The sequence below is a fragment of the Amblyomma maculatum genome, chromosome 3 (assembly GCF_055883805.1).
Source record: "Amblyomma maculatum isolate TAMU_Amacu chromosome 3, ASM5588380v1, whole genome shotgun sequence".
Lineage (NCBI taxonomy): Eukaryota > Metazoa > Arthropoda > Arachnida > Ixodida > Ixodidae > Amblyomma > Amblyomma maculatum.
Window position 1 is genome coordinate 110,960,477 of NC_139346.1, and position 16,639 is coordinate 110,977,115.

Below are 16,639 nucleotides of genomic sequence, written 5' to 3' on the forward strand. Positions count from 1 at the left end.
CGCTTCGATCCGACCGCGAGCTGCTGGTACCGTCACCTAGGGAAGCAAAAAGCGTTTCTCTGGACATTCTGGTTATTTTAGACGGTCGCACTACGGTCAATGCATTAGTGGACACCGGTGCCGATTATTCAATTTTGAGTGGTCGCATGGCGACTGTTTTGAGGAAGGTGCTCACTGCTTGGCCAGGCGTGTACCTTCGAACCACCGGCGGTCATATAGTTACTCCAAAGGGGATGTGCACGGCTCGCATTCAGATTAACGGACGTACGTTTGTCGTTAGTTGCGTTGTTTTAAGTGACTGCTCCCGTGACCTTATCCTCGGCATTGACTTTCTGCGGGAGTACGGAGCAGTTATCGACCTGCGAAATAGACTCGTCACGTTTTCGATGGGACAATCTACCGAACAAGATAGTAGCAGTCCTTGCAATACCGCACTTCGTGTTTGCGCTGAGAGCGTCTCGCTGCCGCCGCGAAGCAGTGCTCTTGTGGAAGTTACCTGTGATGATTTCCGTACCGGTGATGCTGTAGCGGAGGCGAACCATACACTCCTGCTTGCTCATGGCATTTGCGCTCCCCGAAGTTTATTGTCGTTTCACAATGGCCGGGCTGCACTCCTTGTCACAAATTTTTCTAATGAGTACCGACACTTGTTCCCGGGGACTGCTATCGCTTTTGCTGACCATGTTGCGCACGATCCGGTCTGTTTTGCATCCACGGCAGTAGAAACTAACGAGCCATCTCTTGACAACATCGACATTAACTGTCACTTATCAAAGGAGAAACGGCGGGCTTTAGAGCAACTGCTGCTAGACTTCAAGCACTGGTTTGCTTCTTCCTCGAAGGTTCGTCAAACGCCCATCACACAACATCGCATCATTACTTATGACGACGCTCGCCCAATACGACAGCAGCCGTATCGTGTGTCTGCCAAAGAACGAGAAGTGATCCAGACGCAAGTTCAGGAGATGCTGGATGATGGTGTTGTGCAGCCTTCACAAAGTCCGTGGTCTTCACCAGTAGTCCTTGTCAAAAAGAAAGACGGCACTCTTCGATTTTGCGTCGTTGACCCCCCCCCACCCCCCCCCCCCCGTTGACACTGGCGATACTACAGCCGATGACGATAGCGGTTTTCTAGGAGCCCTCAGCGCATCTGAGCTCAGGGATCGACAAAGAGCTGATCCAGACATCATTCCACTCATCGATTATCTGGAAGGGCGTGATACGATTCTGCCTCGACACCTGTCTCGGCACCTTGGTTCCTTCTGCATACGGCAAGGCGTCTTGTATAAAAGAAACTCCCAGAGCCAAGACAGAACTTACCTTCTGGTAGTGCCATGCGAGCTCCGTGAGGATATTCTCCTTGCTTGCCATGATGAACCAACGTCTGGTCATTTGGGTTGCTCACGGACTCTTGCTCGAGTGCGCAACATGTATTACTGGCCAGGACTTTCCGCAGCAGTGAAACGCTATGTACGAAGCTGTCGCGAATGCCAGTGCCGTAAAACACCGCCCCAGAAGCCTGCCGGATTTCTCAAGCCCGTTAAAGTACCCCGCATTCCGTTCGAACAAATTGGAATAGATCTCCTTGGCCCTTTCCCTTTGTCGCAGGCCGGAAACAAATGGATAGCAGTCGCTACTGACTACCTGACTCGATACGCTGAGACAAAGGCAATCCCTCATGCCACAGCTTCCGAAGTAGCAGAGTTTTTCATGCACAACATAGTCTTGCGGCATGGCGCCCCTTCCTACGTCATTACCGACAGAGGGACAGCTTTCACTTCACAGCTGATCGACCGCATATTTGAGCTGAGTTGCACGACCCATCGCAAAACCACAGCGTACCATCCACAAAGCAATGGTCTTATAGAAAGATTGAATAAGACGATTGCGGACATGTTGGCAATGTACGTCGATGTGCAGCACAAGACCTGGGACGAGGTGCTGCCGTACATTACATTTGCGTATAATACAGCCTTACAAGAGACAACGCGCTTCACACCATTTCGACTTGTTTACGGACGCGAAGTTCAGAGCATGCTCGATTCCATGCTCCCGTGCCCAGATGATGACCAGCTATCCTCAGATGCCCAGCAATATGCCATCCGCGCTGAGGAAGCCCGCCAGCTCGCCCGTGTGCACATTGGGCAGCAGCAGACCACTGACGCGCACCGTTACAACCTCCGGCACCGCCAGGTTGACTACAAGCCTGGAGACCAAGTCTGGGTATGGACACCAGTTCGCCGTCCAGGCTTGTCAGAGAAACTCCTTTCCCGCTACTTCGGGCCGTACAAAGTGTTGCGCCGTGTGAGTGACCTCAGTTATGAAGTTATCCCAGACGGTGCCACACAACCAAAACGTCGAAAGCACAGCTCGGACATTGTGCACATTGTGCGACTGAAGCCGTACTACCACCGATAGCGTATGGCCACCCGCTGTGACCACTCTCTTGCTTTTCACACCATTTTTACCGGCCCTTCTCATTTTTTTTTCAGAGGGAGGGGGCAATGCCACCTAGCGTTGCCAGGTGGCGCATGACTGAGGTGTGAAAGGAGGACGAAGTTGAAGAGGACGACAAAGTGTCGCTTGCACGTTTGCATCTGTGCTGCTGTGTTCTTGTGTCTGGGCTACCCCCTGCTATCATTGGTAACCTTAGTCACCGTGTACGTGACAATATTATCGAAGAGGCTGGTCTTGAACTGAAATTAACTCTTTATTAGGCTGACTTGCGCTCGCAAAAGAACAAAGCAATTCGACGGCATTAAAAGTCCTCGAAGAAACATCTAGATAAAGACTCAAAATGTAACTTGCTTAATTGAGAACATTGTTCAAAGAGACGCTCATTGCTGGCGCATTGTTTGATATATATCGGCACCACTTGCGCAAAGAAAAATGATAACACCCCGTCTCGCGACAACGAGCATTAATAAAGAAAGTGTGCAAAATAGGTTCGTAGGCTAAGTCATAAGGCCGCTTGCTAGCGGTTGTTGAAAGGCAAGCAATAAAGTTGTTAAATGGTTCGCGGCAATATATTTGGGTACTTGACGAATACATTTAAGTTACGCCATTCCTTATTCAGTGCCAAAACACCTGCCTCTTGGGGTGACATCGGGCTCCCTGGACGCCTGCGAGCGGTGCCGGAGCTCCGGTGTCGCCTCCTCCGGACAATAAAAGTTTACCACCACACTCGAGAAACTAGTTTTCAGCGTGTTAAACGTCACCATGTTTTTTTTTTTACTTGCAGGGATATCGCAAGGCACCCTTGTAATCGCCACATCTGTTTACAACGTGTCCTACTTCAGGAAGTACAGGAGTGCTGCCATGGGTCTGAAATATGTGGGAGTCTCTATTTCTGGGATCGTTGGCCCTTTCTTGCTGTCCCCTTTAAAGACAAAATATGGATTCGAGGGGCTATTCATTGTTCTCGGCGCACTGAATCTGAACCTAATACCCTTGTGTCTTCTTCTGAAAAGACCAAGACCCACCAAACTGCGGCCTCGCTGTTTAAGGCAAAACGCACCAAATGAAGAAAAGTCAACAAAACCTTCTTTGAGACTCGAACTGCGTGAGCCTAATCATCGCCCAGATGAAGAGGAAAAAGAGGAAAGACTGCCCACAGATCATCGAGCTTGCTCACAGCAAAGCACAGTGCTGTCAACAAGGGCAAACGACAGTTTACGTAGCCACCACCTCGCTTCACAATCACCAGGACCTGATCCGCCGGCCCTAAATGCTCCGGATGACAATGAGAATGCCGATAGTGTCTTTCTGAGGGCTTCAAGCATTTTGAAGGCACCGGTATTCTACGCTTTACTGGTGCCCTTTGTTGCCGCTGACTTCACTTTTCCCTTGTTCGCGTCAACCATAGTGGACTACGCAAAGGACAAAAAAGTGACCATGGACGCTGCTACAATTCTCGTCACGTGTCTCTCCACAGGTGGGCTATGCGGCCGACTCGTGATTCCCGTTTTATCGGATAAGATTCCCCACGGCCGATGTGGCGTTGCGTCCGTCAGTTTTGCGCTGGTGTCGCTGTGCTTCCTGATGATGCCGCACCTGCGAACTTATCCAGCTATCGCTGTAGTGACTGTGATCACCGGTCTCCAGCAAGGCTACTTGTCGACAATTAAGGCCGTCTTCACCGCTGACTACTTGGGAGTGCACAGCGTACCGGTCTCCTGGGGTCTCGTGGCATTGGTGTCACTGCCTCTCACCTTCTGTGAGCCTTCTATTGTGGGTAAGACTCAAATTAACCGCGCAAACATCGCTATGTTGTCGTGTCACGCTCTATTTAACATATCGGATGAATCAAGTGTACATGCCTAGGCATACAGTACGCAATTAGTTATTAAGGCAAGCACGTACAGAGAACGTACTTGGTAGTGGATATAAAAGATCGTACTGAAGTTATGTGCGAATGAAAAGACGTAAATTAATGGTTCTCACAATGCAACCTGTCGGAGATCGCTGGAGCCCCAGTAATCTTGTCGAAACTTGTAAATACTGCTGGAATATGTTCAAGTACAATGTCATTTCGATAAGTGTTTCGCCCACTACATTCTTTGGTCGTAAGTGGCAGGGACTGAGCATGCCGTTTTTTGGTTACAGGCAGCTGAAATGCAACTCGGGGCAGCGCCGACTTCTTGCGTTGTTATAAATAGGGCAGGCGCGAAAAGTGGCGTGAAAAGTATATTATATTCTGAGAAGTATCTTCGAAATTGTTGTCCTATTGTACAACTCGCTGGATGCAGTGTGTCATGGGTTGCGCTGCTAAAATGTGAAACGGGGCAGCATAGCTACGATCAGTACTGTTCAAGTCGCTTTATTCAAAGTAGTATGAATGGGGGCCTATGGGGCTGAAACTTGGAGGCTAACAAAAAGTGTTCCATTTAAGTTGTAGGCAACGCCTAGAGCTATGGAACAAAACAGGTTGGTATAACGTTAACAAATAGGAAGCGTGCAGATTGGGTCAGAGAAATAACGCGAGTTAATGACATTCTAGTGGATGGAAATCGAGGAGAAGAAGTGGGAATGAGCAGGACATGTAGTGCGTAGTGAGGACAACCGATGGTCGCTTAGGGTAATAAATTTGATTCCAAGTTAAGGAAAGCGTAGCAGGGGCGGAAAATGGTAAGGTGGGCGGATGAGATTAAGAAGTTAGAAGGGCCAACGGATGCAGCTACACACGACCAGGTTAATTGGAGGAGTATGTTAGAGGCCGTCGCTCCACAGTGGGTATAGTCCAGCTGATGATGATGATGATCACAAATGAAGGTGGCGAAGTTAATCGAACTATGGTAGATTAACGCGGAAGCCCTAAACGAAATATGTGCGTTCAATGCGATGGCTAAAATCTAGATCGGCCTGAGCATGCTCCCCGTTCTGCGAGTGCGGAAGGTCAGCAAGGCCACATGACATAGTTTATGGCACCAATCCACTAGCTGTGTCTCCTAGATGTCTCCGCAGGTGCTCTGAAGCTCTAAAACGAGCTCGTGTGACTAAAAAGTGTTCAAATTTGTGCGTAGAGTGAATATATAATTTTTTTCTTTTCAGTCATTATGAATGAAACACCTTGACCACAGATTTAGCACAGTGTACTATTCGGCTGAAGATACAATTTTCCCGAGGATGGCCGGACATACTGTTTTAAGTAAGGTGCACATTCTTTGAGGGGCTCCGCTATTGCCTTTTAAGCCTTCGCGCATCACGTCAAGTGCGTGCTACTGCTGGATCGAGACATCGTTGCTTTCCTTCTTCAGGCTGACCCAGTTGGTACAGCCATTTGTTTCGTTTACTGGTTCTGTTTTGAGCCACGAGAGAAAGGCTGTATAACTCAAGGGAAAAAACTGCTCCCAGATTATTACATGTCCATTGAAATGATTTTTACTCGCAGTTTTAGGATACCGCCTGCAGGCTTTAATCTTGCGAATGACTGTTTCGACTGTTAATCCTTTCTGCGCAGGCCAGTTCCGTGACGCCGGAGGATCGTATGACAACCTGTACCGTCTGTGCAGTGCTGTAAACGTTATGGCGGCAATCCCGCTTTCGGTGATGGCTTGCGTCGAAGCTAGCCGAAGTAGAAAGAAACGCATAAACTTACACGGAGCTCTATAGCAACGCACCTAACACTAAATTCCCGCGCCCATACTTCATATTGCTTTAATGTATCTTTCTTTTTATGTTCGCTGTGTAATATGAGTGTTCTTGTTAGCTCGCGAAATGCATGGCAGAGGGTGGAGTTTATCTGATCGGATATCATTTTTATAGTGAGGCCATTGTGATTTAAGTCTTATTATTTCAAGAAAAAGTCTCTGCTTGCGCCACATATTTATAAAAGGCAAATAGTAAATTCAAAATAAAAAATGAGGCTGTGTGCTAAATATTATTTTTGAAAATAAAGAAACTAGATTAGCTACCCTGGGCTATTATCTGGTGTTTAGTTTTTGTTGTTTTAATGTTTATTGGGATGCTTGCTTGCTAGCAAGATATATTAATCTTCAGTTGATGTCTTTCTGTCTTCTTGATGTTTTTCCCCTTCTTTCTTATTTAACATGATGCTTGATGACTAACAATATAATATTAACTTTGACTTGCCACTTGCAGACATTGCTCGAAATGTTGGCCAGTGCTGGAGGTTTGTATTTCCTGTTACTGTTGGGAGGGCTTGAGGCTTTAAGGTCATGATGCTTTATGGCTTTAAGGTTGAATCTTTAATAAGATAAATAAAATTGCTTACCCCTCCCCCAAACAATAATAGTACTGTTTTCTCTTTTCCCCGTTTTATAGTTTTCCTACTTTTTAAGACGAGAGCCTTTCTAGGCTCATGAACGGTATCCCGTGCGCAAAAGTTGTGCGCTTGAGTCATGCACGGGATCTGGGCGTCGGATTTTATCATGGTATCTGTGCATCACATCTGTGCAATGACGTGTCACGTGCTACAGACGGATCTATGAGGAGGGAAATTAGGAATTAAAACGATTAATAGTGAATGGTAATGAATAACATTTATACGATAGGTGTCGGTATAGTTAATGAGTAATGATTATGACTAATAAAATTATCATAAAATGACTGAAAATGACTACGGAATGACCAACATTGCACGTGACGACTTGTAATGATCGCAATAGGCCGGAAATTTATGAACATGCTTACGTATAAGTGATAATGACTACAATGACAAGGCTTGACTCAGCATGGCTAGAGAAGCACCAGTGTGTTAAACGCCGACTTGTAATAGCCGAAAATTACTGCAAATGATTAGGCATGCTTAGGTATGAGTGGCAATGACTATGCATTACTCAGCATGACTCAGTATAACTACGGAACGACCAATATGCCAAGCGACGACTTGTAATGGCAAACGATGTGAGGCAAATCAGAGGAGAATAAGGACAGGCTTTCTTCATTCTCCTCTTAAGAGATAATCAAGAGACCGCTTTAGAATCTTTTCTTCCCTGTTATATGCTGAAGGCTAGCGGTTCACGCCAGTCAGATCACGCCAGCCACTGCGTCTAAGAGAATTGACTGTAGAACTACAGTCAGATGACGGTTTACGACTTTTTTAGTTTGCAATATCTGTGCAAGATACGAAAGTACAAATTGTCTTGTTTAGAGTGAGGAAAATTGACATTAGACTATAAAGACCTCATTACCAGCACCCAACCTTACAGCATCTTAATGAACCTATCCTTTCAGGGTCTTGAACTGTAACGACTGCTTCGGCTTCATCTGTACCCCTCACAAAAGTTCCCTCTGAGCAATCTTACAGATATACAGTGTAGCAGTATGTAGGTCAATATACCGGGTGTCTCAGCTAACTTTAGCAATGGCTAAAAAAAATCAAATATTCGTGGTAGGCGGAGGAAACTGATTGTATACAGCTACCAGATATCTTGCGCGCTGAAAGAATTTTTTTCTTGTAAAATACTAGCAATTACGAATATTCCTTAAATTACTAAATATTGGGTTTAGACAATAATTGAGATAAACGAAATTGGAGAGCACCTTCAAAGGGCGATTCCATTATTCGTGCCAAGATAAATTTCAGGTGTATTTCTGTAGCGTCAGCTACACTGGCCGCACTCTCGCTGGCTTCACGTGGTTTTCCGGCGACCGTACTGCGCATGAATGAGGAGCAAGTGACGTCACTGCACACAGCTCGCGAGCCTCGCCGCCGCCATTGGTAACTGGAAAAGAAAGGCGCAATATCTGTCACACTTGCTCTGTGGACACCTGTACCATGATACAATGGAAGAGAGAAAAATAGGAGAAAAAGTGGAAAGATGAAGGAGCTGCAGTGGAGGTCCGCGGAGTAATGTCGACTACTAGTCGATCTTTAACGTGCACTGATATCGTGGAGATGGAGGAGGGTGACTGCTCCTGGACCTACAGGACTAGGACTGGTGGTGGTGGTGAACTCTTTTATTGCGCCCAAAAACAGGGGACCAGTCAAAGGACCGGCTGCGCTGGCTTATAGGAGGTCGGCGGGGATCCCTTGAGATGCCCCGGCCGCATATTTGGGTTTGCTCGGTACGGTGGCTCCGCAAGGGAGAAAACGACAGAAGAGACGAAGAAAGCGGGCTGTTCCGACTAGCATCTACAGCCCCCAGGAGCCGAGCAGCCTAGCGATTAGCGGCGCATGCTTTTTCAAAGGGCGTCATGCTGGACGCGGCACTAGCTTGAGACAGCCTATATTACTACTACTACTACTACTACTACTACTACTACTACTACTACTACTACTACTACTACTACTACTAAATATTAATAATAATATTTCTCTGTTAATGATGATGATGATTATTATTATTATTATTTGTAGTAGTAGTAGTAGTAGTAGGAGACGGCCGAATTAACTGGCTAAATATTATCTTCACAGTTTTAATTAATAGTAATAATAATAATTGGTTCACAGGAAGGGAAAGGCGCAGTATCTGTCACACTTGTGTCTGTGGACACCTGAACTACTCCGAAGCCCTCCACTACGGCTCCTCTTTCTCTCTTTCCACGTTAACTCCCACCTTCATCCCTTCTCTTACGGCGCGGTTCAGGTGTCCACAGACACAAGTGTGACAGATACTGCGCCTTTCCTTTCCTGTGAATAAATTACTATTATTATTATTAATTAAAACTGTGAAGATAATATTTAGCCAGTTAATTCGCCCGTTCCATACAGACAATTCAGTGCCAACTTCGTGAAACGAGTCTTCCTCTATACTACTACTATTACTACTACTACTACTACTACTACTCCTACTACTACTACTACTACTAATAATAATAATACTAATAATAATAATAGCAATAGTAGTAGTAGTAGTATAGGCTTTCTCAAGCTAGTGCCGCGTCCAGCATGACGCCCATTGAAAAAGCATGCGCCGCTAATCGTTAGGCTGCTCGGCTCCTGGGGGCGGTAGATGCTAGTCGGAACAGCACGCTTTCTTCGGCTCTTCTGTCGTTTTGTCCCTTGCGGAGCCACCGAACCGAGCAAACCCAAATACGCGCCCCGGCCTCCACTGCGCGCTGGATAAGCCAGCGTTGGTCTGCTGGCTCGGAATTACGCAGGAGAGACTCCCACGTCTCTGGGGTGTTTGCGTTGTCTGTGTTGTAGTGTGTACAAGTCCATGTCATGTGTATGAGAGTGGCCGGAGTTTAGCAGTGTTTACACATGGGGGCTTTCTCTTCCGGAAAGATCCTGCTGTGTAAGAGGGGGTGTGGGAAGATGCCAGTTTGTAGTTTGCGCCATTGGACGGCGTCGCGTCTTGTTAGATCGCGGTGTACAGGAGGATATGTGCATCTTTGGAGTCGGTAGTGCTGGAGTATGTCCGTCTAAGTGGGGAGTAGAGAAGCGCGTGAGATATTAATGTCAGCTGAAGCAGGGTGGCTGATCATACTCTCGGCTCGGCAGCTGAGATTTTGAGCGAGAGTGTGCGCCTGGGCGTGCCCTCTGAGCGATTCGTGGGCTGGAGCCCAAAGAAGTAAGCGAGATGTGGAAGAGGGTGCTGTAGAACATAGAATGTGTAACGCCAGGCAAGGGATACGGCCAGCATCGTAGTTGCGGGTAGCCTGTTGAGAATCACTTATGGCGTCTTTCGTATTAGGGTCGGCTAGTGCTAGCGAAATGGCAAACTCCTCAGCTGCGGTGACTGTTTCGGCATTGCGAATGCTGCAGATTGTGTACCAGCTGCGGTGAGGGGCGAGAGCTACCGCCACCATCATTGGCCTCGATGTCCGGACGTCCGCTGAAACGTTTCTCGAATTGACGAGCCCGATCGACCCGTCTCTCGGTGTAGTGTTCCGGGTGCATCCGTTTGTGAATGGGATGAATGCGGAGAGTTAGGCGATATTCCGGTCAAAGCCGGCACGGGAGATCCTTCCATCATCTCTCCGGAAAACTTTGGCATGCCGCAAGGCGCCGTACTTTCGCTGATGGTTTTTAACGTCGCACTGATAGGCCTACCGAAGCTACTGGCCGACATGCCCCCCTGCATCACAGCAATTATGCTGGTGACCTCAAATTTTAGATCACGCGCGGGAGTGACGGCCAGATTGAAGAGACTTTACAGACCGCCATCAAACGAATTTGAGATTATTTAAGCGCAGTTGGCCTCACTTGCTTGTCGATAAAGTCAGGGTATATCATCATCCCTTCCCAGGGACGACGCCCTCCAAAGAAACTTCCTGACATCAACCTCCAGGTGCAAGGAAACCAGATTCCTCGAACAGAAAACATCAGTATCTTGAGCTTGCATCTGCAGGCCAACGGCAGCAACAATATCACGCTCCAACGCATCTACCAGTCGGTGCTACATATTGGACGTCACCTTAAGCGAATCTCCAACAAGCATCATGGTATACGAGAGTCCAACCTCCTGCGCCTCATTCAAGCTTTCATCTGCTCAAGCATCACCTACTCTGGACCCTACTTACGTCTCACTCGTGCCGAAAACAAACGGCTAGAGGCATCACTTCGAAAAGCATACAAGACGGCCCTAGGTCTTCCCATGTCCACAGCTACCTATAAGCGCATGGCTCTCGGAATCTCCAATACCGTGAGCGAACTGATCTAAGCAACCCTCACCGCCCAGTATGAGCGGCTCTCACTCACATATGCTGGCCGAGCAGTACTGCAGCAAGTTGGGATCTCCCCGCCCAGATCGGCCACCAAGCTACGCTAGGACCGGTAGCCCAGCACCGCTTGCGTCAGGGGCTAGCCTGCTACCGCTGGTTGTACATGTTTTAGGGTAAATTTTATTAATAAATAGGCAAACCCTCCGATCAAAGTACTGTGTTGGAGCCATAGAGACGGCTGCTTGCCACTTTACCGACCATCGGGCCGTCTTTGCGGCAACTGAGAAGCAGCAACGAGGAGAATAAGGAGAAGAAAGAATTAACATTTATTCGGCCCTAAATAACTAGGTGGTGCATACAGGCACCATACGGGGTGATTCCCTAGTTGCGGGACCCATATGTGCACAGCAGCGCCTGGCGCCTGTCCGTCAGTGCGAGCTTAATTGATAGGGGGCTGGATAACAAGGTATCCCATCGCTCAAGAGGTTGGGGATTGGGGGTATTGGCGGGAAGGGGAGGAGGGGGGGTCTTGAGTTTTATGCATTCTGCCAGAGCATGCGGCAGAGTGCCCTTTTCTTTTTTTGCAAAAAGGACAAAGGATATCGTGTTCCGCAGGGTATATGCCGTTCATCAGTAAGGGATGCGCAAGCGACCCGGCCTGCGCTCGACGCAGGGTCGTCTGTTGTTTCCTGGTGAGTTTGGGGTGCGGTTCTGGCAGTGTGCACCTTTCCTCTCATTACATCCGGAAAATCTCCCGAAAGCTGGTAACTGGATGCGGTAGCTCTTCCGGCTCGTGCTCGGCCCGGATTGACATTTCTGGGGCATGGTAGTCTGCGATGGTGTTGCCTGTTACCTGCGAGTGAGCCGGAACCCACACGACCTCTATGGCACTTCCTCAAGGCTTGTACTTGGATAGAATGACTCGGGCCGCGGAGGAGATTACTCGTCTGCGGTAGCTTCTGTAGGCTGTCTTTGAGTCGGTGACCACGGTGTCCACGCTCGGCTGTGTGAGTGCGAGTGCCAGGGCCGCTTCTTGGGCAACTGCGGGGCCTGTTGTCTTTATAAACGCGCTGACAATCAGCCTGGCTTTTGACGTAACGACCATCGCTGCACGGTCATGTGTTTTTGGAGCGAAGCGTCCGCGTAGAGGACCCTGGGGTTCTCTTCCAGCTTCCGGACTATGGCTTTGGCACGCGCGGTGCGCCTCTTGTCGTCCTTGCCCGGCGTCATGTTCCGGGGAAAAGGTTTGGTCTGAATAGTCGTCTTCCAGTAATACAGAAGGACTTCTTTGAGGGGTACTGGCTCAATATGCCATCCTATCTTGCGTAGGACGGCTCGTCCGTGTTTCGTGTGACTGAGCCGGATTCTCGGATTAGAGAGGTGGACTTCAATCAGCTCCTCTACCGTGTTTTTGGCGCCCATGTCTAGCAGTCTTTGCGTGAACGAGTACATGGGCATGCCCAATGCTTGCTTCGTTGCCTTAAGAAGCATCGTGTTTAGGGTGTCCCTATTCCACTTCGTCAGCTGGAGATAGGGGCGGAGTAGGTAACCGGCGACATGACGAAGGCGCGTATGAGGCGCATGACATCGTCCTCATTGAGTCTTCGGTTTCTGTTAGATACCCTTCTAATCATACCGAGTATCTGTTTGGTTGCAGTCTGAATCTTTGTGACGGCGGCGTGTGCCTTCCCGTCGGTCTGAAGTAGTAGGCCGAGGATCCTAATCTGTTGTGTTGACTTGATGGCTATTCCATCGATGGTGACGATGACGTTCGGCGACAGCTCTTTTGTGGATTTTCCCGGCTGGATCATAAGCAGCTCTGATTTCTGCGGAGCGCAGCTCAGTCCGCACAAATTTGCGTACTCGTGTATAGTCATTGCCGCCTTCTACAAGGCTTCCTCTATCCAGGCATCAAATCCGGCTCGAGCCGTCCACATCGTAATATCATCGGCGTGGAAAGCGTGGTCCACGCCTTCAGTTGTCTTGAGTAGATCGGGTGGGTGCAGGAGGGCCAGATTGAAGAGCAGAGGCGACAAGCCCGATCCCTGTGGGGTGCCCCTATCACCGAGCTCGACAGGGTCCGACTTCTCCTCCAATATCCTGATGGTCGCTGTTCGGTTGGACAGAAAATCTTTGATGTAGCCGAATGTCTTCCGCCACACCTGGTCATATTCAGATTCAACACACTCTCGCGTGGGACACGTTATCAAACGCTCCCATCAGGTCGTGGGCGAATATCTCGCGCGGCGTGTGCCTTGTGGCAGGCTTGACGACCAGTTTATGAAGTTCTATCATCACGTCTTGGGAGCTAACAGGTTGTCTGAAGCCATACATCGTCTCCGGTATCTGATCCGTTTCTTCGAAGTGCTTCTGCAGTCGGCGAAGGACCATGCGTTCCATCACCTTTTCCGCGCAGGACGTGAGGAAGATGGGCCGCATGTTGTCTACTGTGAGGGCCTTGCCGGGCTTTAGAATGAAGCAGACCTGGCGTCCTTCCATTCTTTCGGCAACCGCGAGCTTACCCAGACTCTGTTGATGGGCCCTAGGAGGGCGCGGGCCACTTTACCGCTCGTGTTAGCGAGTAGTTTGTGTGTTATAGCATCCCTGTCGGGTGCACGTCTCTTGTTAATTTTATCTACCGTTGCCCACACTTCCGTCATGGAAAAGGGCCGGTCCAACTCTTCGCTGTCGGATCCTTCGTACCTCTCGGGCGCCGAGTACTGCCCCTTATCTGTCTTTAGGTACTTCGTCCTCAGGTCTTCCAGGAGCCTGCTTGCGTCTCCCTTGTACAGGGTGATCCACTACTAGCTATAACACTTCCACTGCTTTCGAAGCATCATTTCGTCCAACCCGGCCATTCCATAAAGCTAGGCGGCAGGCCATGCGAAGCACCACTTCCGCATCCCACAGTGCATATATCGCTTCGCTTCGATAGCGCCTGCTTCCGACGCAATGCTGCTTTGAAAGCAGTGAACATGTTATACCTAGAAGTGGATCACCCTGTACATGTTCAATACTTTGGTAAGGTTACGATTGGTCGCAGGTTTGCTACTAAGCGGGTCGATCAGATGCCTCAAGGATCACCACGTCTTCCATGTCGAGAGCTTGCCCTGCACGCCGTCGCAGGTCTTCAGCCAATTCTTCCTGTATAGTTTGGTCGCGTGCTCGACGATCTGTTTGTTTAAGGATGCTAAGCGCTTGGCCAGCTTTCTGTTGTGCCTCTGACGTTTCCATCGCCGCGTGAACGAGTGCCAGGCCGCCCACACGTGGGTCAGTCTGGCGTCCACGTACGGTGTCTGCAACGTCCTTGCGATTTCTTGGGTCGTCGGCGGCGCTGCTAACGGCACCGAGCAGAGGAAGAAGACGCCGGGAGAAGGAACCGAGACAAGAGAGGTCCAGCCGGCGGATCCCGCCGCAGCGCCTACCAAACAACGGGGCCGGTCACACACGCCGGGCCGCAACAGCAGCAACAGAGGCTGTCAACAACAACAGTCGCCAGAGGGGGATCGCCGAGAAAAAGGTGGGCCGGACCAACAGGTCTCCCGTCGCCCGAACCAGCGACACCGATATCCCATCCCTCACCTCCTCCCAACCCCTTAACTCAAAAGCGAATCCGCAAAAGGACAGTAGCGAAATGACAGAGCTTAAGAAGATCATAGAGCGCCAAAATGTTCAGATCCAGGAGCAGAACGCCCAAATACAGGCGCTTATGAATAAGATTAAAATGCTAGCGAGTAATGACAGCTTGGCAAATTCAGGACCCCCAGACAACAACAAGGCGGCGAACAACCCCGCAGGCTTGCGCAGGGTGCCGCGGTGGGACTCCCCCTTGTCCCGTCAAGGGCGGACGGCGGGAGAGGCGAGGAGAGGCAACGTACAGCAAATAATCTAGAAGTGATGGACACCGAAGAGAGCCCCGCGAGCGGAGAAGAAGCTGCAAACGCAAAGATCGTGACCACAAGAACGACACAGATCCCGCGAGAAGGAGAGCTGATGGCATTTTGGCCACAATTTCCCAAATTACCGGATGGGTAAGCAAAATAGACGACCGATTCAAAGCAGTCAAAGCCTTACACGCCATCGGTGAAGCACGAACGCCAAGCGCTAAAAGGAGCCTAAAAAAACGCGATCATGAAAAAGCGCAATCGCCTCGAGATGCCCGGAAAGGATGATGCAGAAGCCAAGTAAGAACAAGAAGAAGACCCGGTGGGGAGGGCACCACCGTAAATTACCAATTAAACTTCCGTAGGATTCGCAACAAGGAAGCGGAACTAATGTTACACATTGACGGGCAAGACAAGCCCGATTTAATTGCTCTACAGGAGACAAACGGAAAACCAAGACTTCCGGGGCACGTCATTTACACGGACCCCACGGAGAACGGAACGGCAGTGCTCGTCCACAGCAACGTGGCGGCAACTCGACATCTTAAGGCGCAGGGCGGGTGCGACCACACGCTGGTCGAAATTCGTGCAAGAGAACTTGGCAGTGCGGGCAATTTATTTGTAATGACCGCGTACTGTCGGCTTTCACAACGGCAGTTCAAATTTGATTGCTTCGTGAGCCAGGCGAAAGGGTTGGCGGGGACCAGGCTGCTCCTGATCCTGGGCGACTTTAACGCCTTTCCCACAACGTGGGGCTATACCAATGGCATAGCCCCACGTTGTCCAGCATTGGCCAAAGCAATGGAGGATCACGAGCAGGCACTCCTGAACGAGCCGGACGTAAATAAAGAGGCAACAGTGCCGTGAGGGACACCATGCCATACCTTTCGTGGTTATCGGGCACGCTAGACGTCTCCTGGACAAGCGAAGAAGGGGACGGGTCTGACCACAGCTTGATCGGCATCACGAGCCGAGGTTCCCAATATCGGGCTGTGTTGGGGACAGCGCGGATCACGGAATGGGACAAGATGAGAAAGTTCACCCAAGAACCTGAGGAAGAATCGGGACAAGCTGAAACACAACATACCTACACCGAATGGGCGAGGGACCTGAAGAAGACCTTCTAAAAAGTTACCCAAGAACAAGAACAAGCATAGAAATGCAATAATAAATAAACGCTTTACCATTTACTAGTTTCGCTTACAAATGCTAGTTTCGCTTAGCGAGAATGCCCGCTCTGTCTGCGTGAAACCATGGGGCGTGATGAAGCCACCCTCTTAAAGTACAAGCTGCCTCGCAATTGCACCGTCTTAGATAGTGGGCGCTGCCCATCACATCTGAGTAGAGTCATTGAAAAATTTCTAGTGATTATATCTGCGCTATCCTTGCTCATCTTGGCATTAAATAAACTTTAACCACCAACGACCTACCCAATTCTACCCTCCAGAAGAGCCCCCTCCCCAACGCCACCTTAGTTTGGGGCTATTCTTCTCCGTCCTGCCCCACTTTTCCACTCCACATAGAATATGCACATTGCGTCGATGGGACATTCCCGTAGGGTGTTGGTATCAAAGGGGTATTGTGTGCTGCGTCTGTAGTGTAAATGTTAAGTTAGGCCGATGGGTAGATGTGATGGCTTTCTGGAGTGTGGTATTGGATTGGTGGGCCGTAAGGTGCGGAATGTC

At 49.4% G+C, this 16,639-nt stretch overlaps 2 pseudogenes; one reads left to right on the forward strand and one right to left on the reverse strand.

Moving 5' to 3' along the window:
- LOC146195690 (monocarboxylate transporter 14-like) overlaps window positions 1-9,981 on the forward strand; it is a 28,038-nt pseudogene extending 18,057 nt beyond the window's left edge.
- A 1,470-nt stretch (window positions 9,982-11,451) lies between these two features.
- On the reverse strand, window positions 11,452-13,569 carry LOC146195691 (uncharacterized; annotated as a pseudogene).
- Between the last annotated feature and the right edge of the window lie 3,070 nt (window positions 13,570-16,639).